The sequence below is a fragment of the Pseudophryne corroboree genome, chromosome 2, assembly GCF_028390025.1.
Source record: "Pseudophryne corroboree isolate aPseCor3 chromosome 2, aPseCor3.hap2, whole genome shotgun sequence".
In the NCBI taxonomy this organism is placed as follows: Eukaryota; Metazoa; Chordata; class Amphibia; order Anura; family Myobatrachidae; genus Pseudophryne; species Pseudophryne corroboree.
Window position 1 is genome coordinate 24,616,972 of NC_086445.1, and position 16,893 is coordinate 24,633,864.

The 16,893-nt window shown below is 39.0% G+C and overlaps 2 pseudogenes; both read right to left on the reverse strand.

Annotated features, from left to right (window-relative positions):
- Nucleotides 1-11,231: 11,231 nt before the first annotated feature.
- LOC135051565 (5S ribosomal RNA) lies at nt 11,232-11,349 on the reverse strand (annotated as a pseudogene).
- Nucleotides 11,350-11,496: 147 nt separating this feature from the next.
- Nucleotides 11,497-11,614, reverse strand: LOC135051839 (5S ribosomal RNA; annotated as a pseudogene).
- Between the last annotated feature and the right edge of the window lie 5,279 nt (nt 11,615-16,893).

Genomic DNA, 16,893 nt, shown 5'->3' on the forward strand with positions numbered 1-16,893 from the left:
CAATCAGAGCTCATGAACCGGCAGCCAATCATGAGCTGCCACTGAAAATTAAAACTGCCATCAGCAACTCTATGGCAGTCTGTGGAGTGCTCAGATCCACACCACTTCTATGTAGGTTCACACATGGTCAGGGTCCAGCCCTGCCTTGGCTGCCCATGTGAGCAGTCTATGTCCTAGACTAGAGTAAAATACATGTACAGTATGTCCACCGGTGACCCAGCTCCATCACCTGTGCTCCTGCCAAGACTGGTTGTCCTAGTGGAATACTTACCAGACCCATCTGAACTTCACGGTCCAAGCCGAGATCAGAGGCAAAATGTCTGGATTCTATAAAGGTCGCCGGTGATCACGCCATCTTCACTCCAGCTGTGGAGCTTGTGTTGAACGGACGTGTCCATGAGGTGTCCATCCAGGGGTGCTGTATTGTCCATACAGAGTGTTGCTGTGGTGTCCATCAAAGGGATGGAGCTGTTGTGTCCTCCGGGCGGGCTCTGTCAATCTAGGGGTGTGCTACCCAAGTTTAAACAAAATAAAAGCTTAATACTAAATAGTGTACTATACTATTATTTTTCTGACACTGACAGTCAGACAGCAGTGTATAATCATACACGTAATTTGACACTGTAGGTGGTCCATGCTTTGTTGTACATAAAGGGGTGCTGTGTCTATCTGTCAAGGGTCTGCGGTGTCCTCCAGGGTGCTCTGTCAATCTAGTGGGTGCTGTGGACACTAGTTGAAACAAAATAGAAGCTAAATATATGATTTAAAAAAAATATAGATTTTTTGTGATATACCCAAGTGTACTATACTATTATTTATCTGTGACACTGCCGGTCAGACCGCAGTGTATAGTCATTCATGTATTGCAATACAGTAGGTGGTCCATGCTTTGTTGCACATAAAGGTGTGCTGTATCCATCTGTCAAGGGGCTTTTGTGTCCTTCAGGTGTGTTCTGTCAATATAGTGGTGCTCTGCCTCAGTTTAAACAAAATAAAAGCTAAAAATATAGTTTAAAAAATATATATATAATTTTTTGCGATATACCCCAGTGTACTATACTGTTATTTTTCCGTGACACTGCCGGCCAGACCTCAATGTATAATCATACTTGTAGTGTGACACTGTAAGTGGTCCGTGCTTTGTTGTACATATAGGGGTGCTGTGTACATCCGTCAAAGGGCTGCTGTGTCTTCCAGGGTGCTGTGTCCTCCAGGGGTGCTCTGCACCAGTTTAAACAAAATAAAAGCTAAATATATAGTTTAAAAAAATATATAATTTTTTGGGTGATATATCCCAGTGTACTATACTTTTATTTTCCTATGACACTTCCGTCAAACTGCAGTGTATAATCATACATACTGTATATTATATGACACTGTAGGTGGAAGTGAACTACAGTGTAATATATATTCTGAGTCTAACACATGTTCTGGGACACGGTATGTGAAAGTAAACTGCAGCATTATATTTTTATTTTTGAATCATACATGTATTGTTTGAAATTGTAGGTGAAAGTAAACTGCAGCATTATATTACTATTTCTGACTGATACAAGTATTGTGTAACATTGTAGGTGGATGTGAACAGCAGAGCAATATGTATTTTGACTCATACATGTATTGTTTGACACTGTAGTTGCTGTTTAAAAAAAATTGTGGTGTGTGCTGTACCCCACATCTTTTGTGTTTGTTGATAGATATGGAAGACAAACAATTGAGAGGAGATCAGGAGGCACATGCTAGTACTGCAGCTGCTGCCACCAGCCATGACGATACAAGTCCATCAACATCATCTACTAAGGTCTATGCTCAAGGGCATAGAGGGCTTAAGTCAGGGTATGCAAAAATAAAGAAGCAATATTATTTTACAGTGGTAAAGAAGAAAACAACAAAAGGAAAGTTAGCTGCAGAGAAATATAAAATTGTCCATATGCCATTCACCAAAGTGGCAATTAAAGACTCAGGCCTTAGCCTTTATTTATAAGTGGTGAAACAACATAGAAACATAGAAACATAGAATTTGTCGGCAGATAAGAACCACTTGGCCCATCTAGTCTGCCCCTTTTTTTTTATTTTAATATTATTTTTTATCTCTAACCTTATTTGATCCTTATTTCTTTGTAAGGATATCCTTATGTCTATCCCATGCATGTTTAAATTGCTCTACTGTCTTAGCCTCTACCACCTCTGATGGGAGGCTATTCCACTTGTCCACTACCCTTTCTGTGAAATAATTTTTCCGCAAATTTCCCCTGAACCTCCCCCCCTCCAGTCTCAGTGCATGTCCTCGTGTCCTTTTGCTTCTCTTCATTTGGAGAATGTTTCACTCCTGGACTTTGTTGAAACCCTTGATATATTTGAAAGTTTCTATCATGTCCCCCCTTTCCCTTCTCTGCTCCAAACTATACATATTGAGATTTCTTAGTCTTTCTGGGTATGTTTTGTGATGTAGGCCATGCACCATTTCAGTTGCCCTCCTTTGTACAGTTTCTAATGTATTAATATCCTTTTGAAGATATGGCCTCCAGAACTGAATACAGTATTCTAGATGAGGCCGTACCAATGACCTATACAGTGGCATTATTACTTCTTTCTTTCTGCTGCTGATTCCTCTCCCAATGCAGCCAAGCATCTGACTAGCTTTCCTCATTGCCTTGTTACATTGCTTACCTGCCTTTAAGTCATCTGAAATAGTGACTCCTAGATCCCTTTCCTCCTCAGTAGTTTCCAGTATAGTGCCATTAATACTGTATTTAGCTTTAGGATTTTTGAGACCCAAATGCATGATTTTGCATTTTTTGGCATTAAACTGTAATTGCCAGACTCTTGACCATTCCTCTAGTCTACTTAGATCCTCAATCATTTGTTTTACCCCACCTGGTGTGTCTACCCTGTTGCATACCTTTGTGTCATCTGCAAAAAGGCATACTTTCCCTTTAATGCCATTTGCAATGTCACCAATAAATATATTGGTGGTTCTGCAACTGTCAGTGAGGCATCTTCTTTTGCTCCTCATGAAGACACAAGAACTTTTCACTCAGAGTCTAGAAGAGAAGTAAAAAAAATGAAAAACACTAAGGCAGTAGAACAAACTGTGCGCTCAGAACCGTCACACTTTGAGGATGCTGAAGAGCATTTAGGGGTATCCAAGTTAGCTGTATGTGAGTCTAATATTTCTCAAATTGTCCTTATAGAGAAGTCATTTTCACCTCCTTCCAACTTTTCTGGACCATGTGGGGAGCAGTACAAGTAAAGATGGTGATGATAACATAATAGAAAATGAGGATGCTTGCGTGGAAGTGGAACCAGATGAGAGAGATATGTATGTACTACTATTACTGTATCTAACAGTGAGGATGAGGATGTTGATGATGTAATGTGTGTAAGTCAGCCCCCAAGGCAGCAGTTCTTGCTTGTGATAAAAAGAAAACCATTGTGATGCCTGGGCATAGGACCAAAAAAGCCACCTTTTGGATGTGGTATTATTTTAACCCAAATCCTGACAATGTTTGTGAAGGCACGTGCTCAATTTGTGAGGCCAAATTTAATAGCGGTAGGGACGTTAGCCTTTTATGCACCTTCTCCATGTTACACCATTTGCTGCAAGTTCATAACATTTATTTAACAAGATTATAATGTAATTAACACCCTCATCATCAATCTCCTCATTAGTGATGGGAGGTAGCCTTTCAAAAAAATTGTCCTGTGAGGGCCCAAACACAGCAAGCACTTCAGTCACAAAAGCGTCAGTCTCTCTGGACATGTTACATCTGCCCCACCTGCAGTTCACATGGTTTTGCCCAATTGCTAAATTTTTGGGGTTGCTAACAAACCTGAATAATATTTTGAAAGTATGTTAAATTATTTGTGTTACTGTAATTAAGGTAACATTAATACATTTTTTAACTTAAATGTGGGTACATTGTTTAGGGGGTACATTATTGGAAATGGCTTTTTTAACTTCAATGTACCGTAAGTACACTGATTAGGGGTTAAATTGATGTCATTTTTAACTTAGATATTATTTATTTATGTTTAATTAATCAAAATGGGCTTTTTATGTGATTTATATAATTTTTCAGTAAAGTTCACATTAGCCTTGCCTATCAGAACCATGGCAAATTTTTAGGGATGTTTTTGTAAAAACAAATGTATCATCATACATCTTGCCTCAATATAAGCCAAACAGGGTGAGATGCCTAGAGTGAGTGAGCCGGCAGGTCCAATGCAACTCCGTTAGTATAGGGCATGTTTTTTCCCCCTGAAAATGCATCTACAGATGGAGCCGTACTCATCTGAGGCGGCTCAGTCACAGACGAGCGCTCCCGGCCTGACTAGGTGATCCATCCGCCTAGTCCCACCGGAAGCACACTGAGACGCTCCCATTGAAGGGAATGGTGCGCGTCACGGGTGCGCGCACGCCATGGACACAGCGGTAGGTACACCTGGCGGGTGCGCCCAGGCACAAATGGAGCCATGATTAGTGTGACTCCATCTGTAAATCACATTGCTATGCAAATAGGATGCACAAGCAGATTCTACTGATTAAAATGATTTGCGGCATGCCTGTTTTCTGTGTGCGTCTATGGCTGTATCTGCATACGAAATTCTATATTACCATATTTTTTCAGGAAAACACTATAGTGTAGCATTTTGTATGCAGATACAGCCGCAGATGCACACAGAATATAGGCATGCCGCAAATCATGTTAATCAGCAAAGGCTGTTTGTATGACATATTCACATCATTTTGTGAATAAGGGGGGTTATTTAGGTGTGTTAGCAAACCAAAGAGGCACCCTAATGGACAAGACCATGTTGTACTGCAGGTGGGGTGGATGTAACATGTGCAGAGAGTTAGATTTGGGTGGGATACATTGCATCTGTGCATTGTAAATACTGGCTGCTTTATTTTTACACTACAATATAGACTTCTGTTTGAACACACCCCACCCAAATCTAACTCTTTCTGCACATGTTACATCTGCCCCACCTGCACTGCACATAGTTTTGCCCATTAGTCTGTTTTTTTTGGTTTGCTAACAAACCCGAATAAGGCCCAAGATGCATTATAATGGAAAAAATTGCACAAAAAGGCACTCAGTGCTAGCAAGTCACGCTACGGCTTTGCATAACTAGAAGAGCTGTTTAATGGACACATCTGTAATTTTGTGATATTTACAAAAATATAAGGATGAATGAAAAAAAACCTTGTTCTTTTTAGAGATGTGCGCTGACACAAATCTTGGGTTTTGGGTTCTTGTTTTGGATCTGTATTTGTTTTGCCAAAACCTCCCTTGCTGGATTTGGATCAGAATTTGGGGGTGTTTTTGTTCCTACAGTATAATTAACCTTAATGACATTCATTTTCACTCATTTCCAGTGAACTTTGACTACCTCACAGCTCACAATATTGTTTTCATCCATTTTAGGCCAAAGGTTGCAGCGAGCCGGGTGGTCACTAACCAAAACAACAGAGGCACAAATGCGCAGCAGTTATTGCACATCTATGAAACATTGCCACGCAGCAGTGTAGAAATAAAAAGTGGTGCGAGATGGAATTGTCCTCAGACCCTCCCTCTCACCCTGTTGGTTAGTAAAAATGACATACAGTACGCAATTTAACAAAGCAAGCACTTCAGTGAAAGGGACTGACACAAGTGCTTGCTTTGTTTGAGCCCTTACAAAAAATTTTTTAGAAGGACTAGCTCTGATCACTAATGATGAGGATGTTTATGATGAGGATGTTAATGACATTATAATCTTGTAAAATAAATGTCATGCTTCGCCGCAAATGACGTAACATGGAGAAGGTGCCTAGATGGCTAACATTCCTACCTCTAAAACTTTGGATTTACAAATGGAGCAGATGACTTGACAAACATTGGCAGAATTGGGTTAAAAATAATCCTACACCCAAGGAGGTGACTTTTTTGGTCTTCTGCCCAGGCATCACAATGGCTTTCTTTTAATCACAGTCAACAACTGCAGCCACTGGTGGCTGACTTACACAAACAACATCATCATCATCAACATCCTTACTGTCAGATAGTACACACATTTCTCTCTCATCCTGTCGCACTTCCACACATGAATCCTCAATTTGTATGATGTTCTCCTCATAATCACCATCTTTACTTGTATTGCTCTCCACATGTGTAGATGGTACAGAAATGGTGGAAGGAGGTGAAAAAAGCTTCTCTGTGAGGACAGTATGAGAAATGTCAGACTCACACATAGCTGTTGTGGACACCCCTAAATGTTCCTCAAGAACGTCTGATGGTTCTGAATGAACTGTTTGTCTCACTGCCTCTGCAGCTAACTTTACTTTTGATGTTTTTTTCTTTGCCACTGTAAAATTAAATTACACGTGTCCACATACATCTTTGCTCTATCCCGCCATGTATGGCACGGTTTTGCATGCCATGGACTCAGAGATTTAGCCATGCCTTGTGATTTTTCTTATTTTGCTTCTTTAATATGTTACTTTATACATATTCTATTATGGCAAACAAAAATTTTAAAATCCATCCACTCGCTACTCGTGAAATCAGCTTAGCCGTGTTTTGCATGTTGTGTAAAATTAAGCAAAATACCAAAGATGTCAGAGCACACATCTGTATTTTGCATGAACTGACATAAGCCCTCTATGTCCCTGGTGGGCATTGACGTTACTAGATGACGTTGATGGACTTGTATCATCATGATTAGTGGCACCACTATTATGTGCTTCCTCCTCACCTCTTGTTTGTCCTTCATATCTATCTACAAACACGAATGAAGTGTGGTACAGCACACACCACAATGTAATAGTCTGAAATAGTAATCAAACACTGTGATTTCATTTCACCAACAGTGTCACATAATATGTGTATGAGTCAGAAATAGCAATCAAACATGGTAGTTTAATTTCACCAACACTGTTGCACAATATGTGTATGAATCAGAATTAATAATCAAACACTGCAGTTTAATTTCACCAACAATGTCTCACAATATGTGTATGAGTCAGAAAAAATAATATACTGCAATATGACTGGCAGTGTCACAGTACTTTTGAAATAAAATAAAAATTGTATAGTACACTGGGGTACTATAAAAGGGGTATTTTTTATAATTAAATTTTAGGCTTTTTAGCTATTATTATTTTAATTTTACACTGGGGCGGTGACCATGGATGGACGGACAGAATAGCCCTAGGATGGATAGATCACCCCTTGTTGTCAGATATACCACCAGATGACAGACAGAGCACCCCTGGACTGATACATAAGACACAACAGCCCCTGGATGTACACACACAGTATACTGGGATTGATTAGTAATTTCATGTAATTTGTTTTAATTTAAAAATGTCAATTTATCATTGAGGACATTGGTGACGGTCTTTATTGCAGAGACAACAATTTTTATTGGTTATATTATTGCACTAATCTGACTTTTAGCAATCTGATTTTTATTTTCTCTTTTATTTTACATGCCCTGACTTAAGCCATCTATGCCTCTCCTCTCAATTGTTCATTCCCCATATCTATCAACAAACACGAACCAAGTGGAGTACAGCGCACACCACAATTTGTACAAAAAATGTACCACCTACAGTGTCACAATACATGTATGAGTCAGAGATAATAATCTAATGCTACAGTTTAATTTCATCAAGAGTGTCACACAATACGTGTATGAGAAGAGTACAAAAAAATATATTACTGTAGTACCACCTTTACCCACAGTGACACACAATATGTGTATGAGTCAGGAATAGTAATCAAACACTGCAGTTTAATTTCACCATTAGTGTCGCACTATATGTGTATGAGATGAGTATGAAAATATATTACTGTGGTACCACCTTCACCCACAGTGTCGCACAATAAGTGTATGAGTCAGGAATAGCAATCAAACACTGCAGTTAAATTTCACCAACAGTGTTTCACAATATGTGAATGTGAAAATGTAAATAAACCATGTTGTGCCTAGGCGCAGCAATGAAGTCAAGTTAACCTTGAAACCATCTGTATGAGATGAGTATGAAAATATATTACTGTGGTACCACCCTCATCCACAGTATCACACAAAATGTGTATGAGTCAGTAATCATAATCAAAGACTGCAGTTTAATTTCACCAACAGTGTCGTACAATGCGTGTATGAGAAGAGTACAATATGATGCACGATATGTGTATGAGTCAGGAATAATAATCAAACACTGTGGTTTAATTTCACTAACAGTGTCTCACAATATGTGTGAGATGAGTATGAAAATATATTACTGTGGTATCACCCTCACCCACAGTGTCACACAATATGTGTGTGAGTTAGTAATAGTAATACAACAATGTGGTTTTATTTCACCAACAGTTTTTCACAATATGTGAATGTGAATATGTAAATAAACCATGTTGTGCCTAGGCACAGCAATTAAGTCAAGATAACCGTGGAACCATCTGTATGAGATGAGTATGACAATATATTACTGTGGTACCACCCTCACCCACAGTGTCACACAATATGTGTATGAGTTAGTAATAGTAATCAAACAATGTGGTTTAATTTCACCAACAGTGTCGCACAATACATGTATTAAAAGAGTACCAAAAAATATATTACTGTGATACCACCTTCACCCACAGTGTCACACAATATGTGTATGAGTCAGGAATAATAATCAAACAATGAGGTTTAATTTTTACCAACAGAGTTTGCACAATATGTGTATTAGAAGAGAACGAAAAAATATATTGCTGTGATACCACCTTCACCCACAGTGTCACATAATGGCCCTCATTCCAAGTTGTTCGCTCGCTAGCTACTTTTAGCAGCCGTGCAAACGCATTGTTGCCGCCCACGGGGGAGTGTATTTTAGCTTTGCAAGTGTGCGATCGCATGTGCAGCCGAGCAGAACAAAAACATTTTGTGCAAAACAAGAACAGCCCTGTAGTTACTTATCCTGTGCGATGATTCCAGCGACGGAGGTCCCGGAATTGACGTGATATACCCGCCCTGCAAACGCCTGGTCATTCCTGCGTTTTACCTATCACTCCCAGAAAACGGTCAGTTGACACCCATAAACGCCCTCTTCCTGTCAATCTCCTTGCGAGCGGCTGTGCTAATAGATTCATTGCTAGAAGCATTGCACAGCAACGATGCTGTCTGTACCCGTACGACGTGCGTGCGCATTACGGTGCATACGCATGCGCAATTTTGCGGTTTTTACCTGATCGCTGTGCTGCGAAAATTGGCAGCGTGTGATCAACTTGGAATGACCCCCAATATGTGTATGAGTCAGGAATAATAATCAAGCACTGTGGTTTAAGTTTACCAACAGTGTCGCACAATACATGTACAGATGGGTCCATGTTTATCTTGACGTTTAATAGGATTAACTGAGACTGGGCAGTCGGACTTAATCCCCTGCTGTAATGACTTAATCCCCTGCTGTATTGTTCTCTGTATTGTATTGCACCTGAGAACAATAGATGAATGGTTTATGTAAATAAACCATGTTGTGCCTAGGCGCAGCAAAGAAGTCAAGATAACCATGGAACCATCTGTATGAGATGAGTACGAAAATATATTACTGTGGTACCACCTTCAACCACAGTGTCGCACAATATGTGCATGAGTTAGGAATAGTAATCAAACACTGCAGTTAAATTTCACCAACAGTGTCGCAGTGTCGCGTATGAGACTATGAGTATGAAATAACAATATACTGCGGTCTCACTGACAGTGTCACAGTAAACATAAAAATAACTAAAAATTGTATTTTACACTGGGGTACAGCACAAACAAAAATACATTGTGGTTTCACCATAAGAAAGAGACTGGGCAAAAACAGTATCCATAGGAGAGTTGCACTGTTGACCAGGAGGAACATAAATGCTCATCTAACATTTACCAAAAAAACACATTGAGGACCCTCAAGCCTTTAGGGCTAATATTTTGAGGACTGATAAGTCATAAATGGATCTTTTTGGAAGACATGGGTCCCATCATGGTGGCGGTAGCATGGTGGTATGTAGATACTTTGCTGCTTCAGGACCTGGGTGACTTGCAATAATTTACAGAATCATGAATCCTGCTCTGTATATATTCTTCTGAGGAAGCTGCCGAGTACTATATGAGGTGGGAAAATGCATTAAGGAGTATGGACTTTTACACATATACCAGTTGGAATCTTATATCAGGTTCAGGGATACCATCTGTACAACAGTGGGTACTATACTCCAGAAGGTGCTGCAATATTGGAAAGTGTTGCAACCCAGAGGTGCTCTACCTACCTTATCTAGATTGTGTAGTGCTGCTCAGACTGCCTGGCCAATAATGCAAGTGAAAAGAGGTAACTGAATTAATAAATAAATGGATAAGTCTAAACTTTTATGACTTTGGAAAATATCAAAAGTCACATTTGTGACTGTTATACCTTCTCCCTGTAAATATTGAATTGTAAAGCGGATTAATTATGGCACCTTTGAATTCCTTTTATTATAGTAGCATTTTCATCAGGACATAAAATAACATACATTAAACCCTGATGGGCAACCAACTGTTCACTGGATATGCATTTTAAATGCTGCTGTTATTGCTGAGTGGTGTGCCGTCATACAGGTTTTAAAGGCCATTTCTGTCTTGCCTATGCATGATAAGTCACTTTTGATACACCACAAAACGTGAGTTGTAGGTTAATATATACCTTATATAATATTTTTTCCCAGATAACGGGTGGAAAAACATATCACCTGGGATGAGGTATTGGTATGTAGTGCAAGTGTATTTACGGCAACCCATTTTACCAGTTGTAGAGGTATCAGAGTCAGGCAAGTTGGTAGAAATACAATTGAAAAGGAGAGAAAAGACAAAAAACACTTTTTTGGGAGCACTCGTTTGTGATAATTTGTATAGATGAAATAAATGATGAGTATAATAAAACTTAACCTTTAATTGTTTCTTGAATAAAAAGAGAGATTAATGTGGAATGATTATGAGACTCGTGTCTAATGTTTACGAAGAAACTTGTTTTACCTTTTTAGCAAATGAGGTACAAGTTATTGAGAGAAGGTGAAAATATCAGAAGCAATATGTTAGATGAATATCCATGTGTTCTGATGAAATAAAATGTATCCAGAACAATCACTGTGCATGCCTTAGAAGTGAAGGTATCAATAGAAACGTAGTATGGTAGCAGGATTGAGTGAACTGAATATTGTAAAGAGATAGATAGAAGAAGGGGCCCACTGCACCTGGTATTCTCAGGAGGTTTCCCATCCTGATACTGACCAGGCCATACCTGCTTAGCTTCTGAGATCGGACAAGATCGGGCGCATTCAGGGTAGTATGGCCGTGGGCCTATTGTGCGGTTTGGGAGGAGAAAATTATGAGGGAGAGGGTTCACTCCTATTGTCCGTACTGTGCATCACACAACCATGTGTAGTCCGGGAGTGTTTTTCCAAAAGCAGGAAATGGAGAATAGAAAGCGTTGGAGAATTAAAAACGGGCCCACCGCACCTGGTATTCTCAGGAGGTTCTCCTTCCTAGTACTGACCAGGCCATGCCTGCTTAGCTTCCGAGATTGGACAAGATCGGGCGTATTCAGGGTAGTATGGCCGTGGGCCAGTATGGAGAAAATATATAGAAAAGAAGAGTACACTGCTTTCTATACTTCGCACTCAACCAGGGCCACTGATGGTCTCAAATGGTAACTCCGGACAGGGTGTGTCAAGATGGTTCTAAGTGTATGGAAAAAATATATGGTGTGGTTGGTGAAGTATAGTAGATGGTAAAATTCCCACAGAAATACTGTGGGGATGTTGTAAGATATGTGTAGATATCTTATGAAAAAAAGAGCTCAAAGCTGGCTCATGAACAGTGTATATGATCTCAGAGTAGAGAGGGTTAATAACAAAATGTCAATTAATCTATAATTAGAGCCGAAATTGTTGATAAGGAGCTCAAGGCTATTTCACAACTGGTACTCTCACCCTTAAATTCAGAGTGGGAGCAATTGATACCAAGTGTCAGTTTTTCGTTGATGAATACCAGAGAAAGCAAAAATTATAATAATAAGAATGCTACCATAAATACATATATGTATTGAAATCGTAAATTGATACCCTAAATACATAGGTTGAGATTGCAACAGACAAAACAGATATACATATGTTTACCATAAACGCACTTGTGTATAAATCACGATTAGGTATCTGTAGCTAATAAATCAACCATGAGGGCATGGGCGGGTATTTAGAACATGATTATGCAAATTATTATATGCAGTTAGAACATTGTTCAAGGTCAATGTTCAAAACAGAGAGTATAGCGATAGATTTAATATCTATTGTCACTAATGGTGTGTTACTGGACAAAGCAGCGGTATGCAAATGGTATTAGGTAATGGACTTAAATGTCATTGAGCACCTGTGATTCCTGCTGCTTATTTATATCCTGGCGATCTGGTAATGATTGCACCAGTAAGCAGTTGGTATTAGGCAGCAGATTTAAACTATAATAGTGATTATTGCTGTACATTTAAACCTGGTGATCTAGTGTCAGTTTACCGCAGCCGCAGGGTGTGCGGCGAGTGTTGTCCCGGTCCCCTCTGTTCGCGATCCCGCTGTAGTGATGAACGCGGCCGCCCGCTTCCGGAATGGGCGTGGCCGCGATAACGTCACAATGGACGTTCTCTCCTCGACGTACGTTTCACCTATTAGGGCTTGGTCACGGGAGCCTCTATAATTATATATAGTTATATTATATATATAGTTATATATATATATATATATATATATATATAGTTATATAGTTATATATAGTTATATAATTATATATAATTATATATAGTCTTCTATAATTAATTCTCATCCCTGTCCTTTCGCTATTCCCATAGTTATTTCCCCGGTGGTTCCATTCATCCTCATAGTTCTGTTTTCTCATTTTCCAATCTTTATGATGTTGTGGGCTTCTTTGATGCTGTTGATTCCTGTTGTTGTAGAATCTATTTGTTCTTCTTTCTTTTCTTATTGGTGACACATAATTGCTTCTCCTTAAATTTCTTCTCGGGCTTCTATTTGTGAAATCTCCATCCCTTTCAGGTGAGATGTCTTCTAGATAGTCTTTATCTCTATAATTGTTACTCCTTATTGGGTAGTTGTTAGGTGATGATCTTCTCTGAATTTTGTTTGGAATTCTTGACTTTTCTGTGTGATTGGACGATCTCTTTTCTTTCACATAACGGGGACAGTCTTCTCGGTGTTCAAGAAAAAATCTACTTTTTACCCGAAATATTTGAAGGGAAGCTTAGTTGATAGCTTCCATAAATCAGTCCTTGATGATATGGAAAAACTTGATAAAAACAAAATAAAGAAGTGGAATCTGTCAAAAAAGGAACGTATGGCGATGAAGGCACTTCAGAAAGATGAAAGCATTGTGATTAAACCTTGCGATAAAGGAGGGGGAGTGGCAATACTCAACAAGAGGGACTACATAAAAGAAATCTACCGCCAATTGGCAGATGGCGGCACATATTCAAAACTAAGAAGTGATCCCACTAACAGAATAAAAACTGCCTTCAACCAACTATTAAAGACACATCTAGAGAAGAAAACAATAACTGAAAAAGAATTCGAGTACCTGAATGTCTTGGATCCAGCTACACCAACCATCTATGTACTCCCTAAGGTACATAAGGATCCAACAAATCCCCCAGGAAGACCTATTGTGGCAGGCGTGGGTAGCCTCACGGCTAACTTGTCGGAATTCATCGACTCATATCTACAACCACTAACAATAAAGACAGATTTCCATCTCAAGGATACGACCGATATACTTCAGAAAATCAATACATTTGAGTGGACAGAGGGAATGTGGATGGCAACGGCTGATGTGGCAGCACTGTACACAAACATACCACATGAAAAAGGTATTGAAGCAGTCAGATATTATCTCAACAAAACAGACTACTCTGAGGATAAGAAAGAATTTCTGCTGGAAGGAATAAGATTCATACTCAAAAATAATTATTTTTATTTCGATGGGTCGTATTACATCCAACTTATTGGAACCGCAATGGGGACTAAATTCGCCCCAAGTTTTGCGAATTTGTTTATGTCCTATTGGGAAGAAACGAACATAAAAACCAACCGAACATTTGGAAAAGATCTCATTTTATGGTATCGATATATTGACGATGTCATTTTCTTCTGGAAAGGGAATAAAGAAGCTCTATGTGCCTTTTCAGAGGAACTCAATTCCAATGATCTTAACATCAAATTAAGCGTCAATAGCAGCCAAACGGAATTGAGCTTCTTAGACCTATCATTATACATCGAAGATGGAAAATTGGAGACAAAATGTTTTAGAAAACCGACGGACGCAAATAATTATATCGCAACAACCAGCGAACATCATCTTAATTGGCTCACTAGCGTCCCTAAGAGCCAATTCTTAAGACTCAGACGGAATTGTAGCAAAAAAACAGTATGTGAAGAACAAATAGACACCATGAAAATGGGCTTCATAAATAAAGGCTATGATAGAAATAAACTAGAAGAATTCAAAAATGAAACCCTCCAAAAAAACCGTGCTGAACTCCTGGTAAATAAGAAGAAAAGAGGTAAAGAAAAGGAGACAAAAACTCAGTTCGCCTTTATAACACAATATAACAGCCAACATAAGAAAATGGAATCTATAGTACGTAGACATTGGCACCTTCTCTTGAAAGATCCAGTTTTAAAAAGTGTATTGCCACAATTACCACGTTTCATATATAGAAAAGCCCCGAATCTCAAAGACAAACTTACTAGAAGCGCCTTGCCACATCAGGACTATCATCCGATAAGAAATAAAGGCTTCTTTAGATGCGGGATGTGTCAGGCTTGTCGAGAAATCAAATCAGAAAGCTCTAAATATGAAGAGTTTACAGTGAAGGATACTAAATATAAAATACAACACTTCATGACATGCCATACCACCAACGTGGTTTATCTAATTGAATGTAGCTGCAATCTGGTATACATAGGCCGAACAAGTCGGGCACTCAAAACTAGATTAAGTGAACACCTCCGCAACATCAAGAAGGGTCTAACCACACATTCTCTATCTAACCACTTCAAAGAAGTGCATAACTGTTCTACTAATAACATCGTCCGCTTTTTAGCTATAGAGAATATTAAAAACAACTGGAGGTATAGAGATGAGGCAACACGTTTAGCCAAAAGCGAGATGAAATGGATCCACAAAGTTAAAAGTCTCATCCCGTATGGACTCAACTCAGATTTTGAACTAAAGTGGTTCCTATAATTCTCACTTCCTACTCTTCTGTATTCTGGTATAATTTTTGAACTTTTCTCACCCTCTTCCCTCCCATATATTGTCTCCATAAACTGGCCAGTGTTAATTATTAATTATTAATATGTAAAAAGAGTCTAATTGCCATTTCATTTAAGTTTGCAGTATGGGCATGGTAGCCCACAAGCAAAATGGAACTGAAATACACGAAACACCAGCAGGGAAAACAAAACCTTTGAATTTTTGAAGATTGTCCTATGTATAATATATATAGAATTTAATGGACTCCAGTTGCCACATATGAACAATAGAACTTCACTATAAATAGTCATTCCGCTTCCAAGCGCTGATTGCCGCAACCGGAAGTGCGTCACTAAAGACCGGATGCGTTCCAAATGCGTTCCACCGGACCGGAAGTATGCAGCCGGAAGTCACATTGCGTTCCAGATGCGTTCCAGCCACTCCGCAAAACAGAACTTTTCCCACACGCTTGCTGAACTTCTGATAATTAAGTACTAGTAAACAGTGTGTACAAGCTTGGACTCTCTCTTACTGTATTTAACTGTGAGGTTCAATATATATGTTGTTGATCATAGAAAAAACCGGAGGTCACGCTGACGTCACTTCCGGTCAATATAATACGATTTTCTGTATTCTGGCTTTTAAATATTGTCAGCCTTGTCATTTATTATGCATTATTAATTATGGAGTTTTTGATATAGGTAAACCTTTTATTATTGTTTGGTATATGTTAAACATTGTTTAAAGTTTTTTGACCTTTAACCTGGAAGTAATCTAGATTGAGGGTATAAAAAGGCAAACCATTCACTTCACTCTCACTGCCTGATGAAGGGACATTCCCGAAACGCGTAGCAGCAGGAGAGTGGAGTATCCATTGAATTACCAGCAGGTGTAAGGCTGACCAGACGATTGGGACGTGGACGAGGGAACCCGGTTCCGGAGCCAGTTACCCTAAGGTTACATCTTATACGCTCACTGATCACTCTCATCCGGTAATCCTCCACCTTTATCACCCATCATTTTGGGAGAAAAACAAGTGTTTTTAGGAATTAAATTTCTGTATTTGTTTTGTGCATCTTTTATGTATAAATTTGAGAAATAATTGGATTAAATCCTGTTTCATTTTAAACATACTACACTATATGCATCTATTTATTTTCTTTTATATGTGGAACGGACCTAAGAAGTATATGCATATAGGTGATATCAAGGGAAGTATCAACTTTTAATATCACATACAACAGGTCGAGCAGATCTGTTCACCAGTCTTCGCATTTAGCGCACCCTATTGCACTTACTCTATTTTGTCCACAGAAATATTAACACTAACAACTTTCCTCCTCTCTGCAACAAATGCTCTCACTGATGTCTACATTCACTTCTGAGACTGCTGTCTCACACCTGAACCAAACTCTAGTAACAACCCTTGATGAAGTGGCTCCTGCTACCTAACACATTCCACGTAGGCTTAGATATCAACCATGAAATTCTACATTAACAAGACACCTTCAAAATGTTCACAGAAAATAGACCATCAGTGGTGTAAATCCCATAGCCCTAGAGACTTCCTCACAATATAAGAATATC